This window comes from Etheostoma spectabile, chromosome 6, assembly GCF_008692095.1.
Source record: "Etheostoma spectabile isolate EspeVRDwgs_2016 chromosome 6, UIUC_Espe_1.0, whole genome shotgun sequence".
Lineage (NCBI taxonomy): Eukaryota > Metazoa > Chordata > Actinopteri > Perciformes > Percidae > Etheostoma > Etheostoma spectabile.
In genome coordinates, this window is record NC_045738.1 from 15,209,198 (window position 1) to 15,211,129 (window position 1,932).

The following is a 1,932-nucleotide window of genomic DNA, read 5'->3' on the forward strand; positions in this document are numbered from 1 at the left end:
ACACACACACACACACACACATTTTAACTTCCGAAGCACTGGTCATGCATCAAACTTTGCCAAGAGTCTGCTCAGGGTAGACAAGTTCAGTGATCCATAGCTCTTGACCAAGCTCATGTCCCCTCATCCATTCATCATCACCACCAACACTACCTTAACAAAATGCATTTGAGGTGCTTGCATGAAGATCTGTGTTGGATCTACACTAATAGTGACAGAGAGTTAATGATAAGGGCCTTGGCCCCTGGGAGCAGCTATGATAACTATGAAAGTAGAAATTAGACAAGGGCTGTTCTTAAATTAATGCAGGTGGAGGTATTTATTTTGCACTTTCTGTTTACAGATGACTCTTTTCAAATAAGAGGATTTGCCTCAGTGGCACTCAGAAGTAATGCTCAGCTGACTATGTAGGGGAACCCACAAATGGATTTGTGCTTTATTAATTAATTATGAGACTTAAATGATTTGGAAAATAATCACACCCATGCATGAATGAGGTCAGAACAAAGACGTGAACTGCCATGCTTTCTGATGAAAAAGCACAATGTAACAATTTACTGATATATGGGATGTCATTATTACTTTTACAGATAATGTATTTATTGATTTATAATGTTTGTGTTTTTTTTTTTAACTCAGGAACTCAATTATTTATGAATGATTGTTCATGTATATGGAATTTCAATGATAAGGCTCTTGATATTCTATATGTTAATTAATGTAAACAAACGCTGAATGAACTGATCCAACTCACATGGGATATTTCTCATTCCTCTCTGCCGTAGAGCGCCATTGTTGTCCAATAAATACACATCAGTGAGCCACACAGTTGCACTGTATGACATGGTCCATCATTACCATAAACATGGGCACTGTAGTTTATGGGAGTCGATTGCATAAACACTATCCTGCTGCTGTGAATTCTCACTGGAGCACCAAATGTGTATTAATCCCCAGCTGAAAGTAACATATGCACTATTTACTGCTGTGGGAGTAACAATTTTTAAAAGCTAGTGTCCAGCTGTTACAGGAAATTACACTCCAACATATTGAGTCTTGCAACATAAGTGGGACTTGACAATAAAAATACTTATACTATAACATCAAAATACAAAAAACTAAATTAAACATCCAAATTTGAATTACGACATGAACAAATACACAGCACATCTGGTGGCTTCCTCTAAACATCTGGAGTGGGATTTACTTTATTGCCTTGAACAATTGTGCTGTTTTAGGAAAATGAATGCTTGTATATAGTTGATGTTGAATATTCATGTTAGATGCTACAAGCGCAGTATTTATTTATTGTGCTTTATGAATTGTTACAAGATCTTATTTTCTCAATGATAATAAAGATATTTTGTTATTACCTGTGTTTTGCATATAACCTGGGTGAAGTCTACTATTGAACAAAATCAAAAGAACTTCCAAATTCGCCACATTTTTTTTTATTTCTACCACGGTAGAAGTTGTCTATTCACAGCACAACCTTATTTTTCCTCTTTTTTCAAAATGAATGCATTCTTCCAAACGTTTGATTTTCAGTACAAAACATCTCCTGCATGTTGACAGTACGTCAGACCACAAAAAAACCTATTTATTCTGGTGTTCCTCTGAATCACAGAGCTGTTTGCAGTCTGAGCATATTTCTGCTCACTGTGTCTATAGTGCTAATTATGCATGGCGCCTGTGTACATCGAGCACCGTTGTGGATTCTCCTCAGATGAATCTTCCTTGGGCTTGTTGTGGAGGTGCAGAGCGTGTGTTTGGATCCCAGCTTCATCATTCTCCCAATCCCCTGCTCCCACTTGTACGTCACCTCTGATGAACAGCACTGCTGCTCACTATTGGAGACAGTTCACGGTAGTCTAGCACTGTAATAAGTGGAGATGGAGTGCATTTGAGTACCTGGTACTAGAAAAGGTTGTG

General features: G+C 37.6%; 1 protein-coding gene across 1 annotated transcript in view; it reads left to right on the forward strand.

The window, feature by feature from the left end:
- The window catches only part of si:dkeyp-97a10.3 (uncharacterized), a 10,294-nt gene extending 9,205 nt beyond the window's left edge, over positions 1-1,089 (forward strand). The window contains exon 9 of the mRNA XM_032517417.1: positions 1-1,089. This exon is cut by the window's left edge and continues 415 nt beyond it. The gene's annotated coding sequence lies outside the window, so the exon portion shown is untranslated.
- The last annotated feature ends 843 nt before the right edge of the window (positions 1,090-1,932 follow it).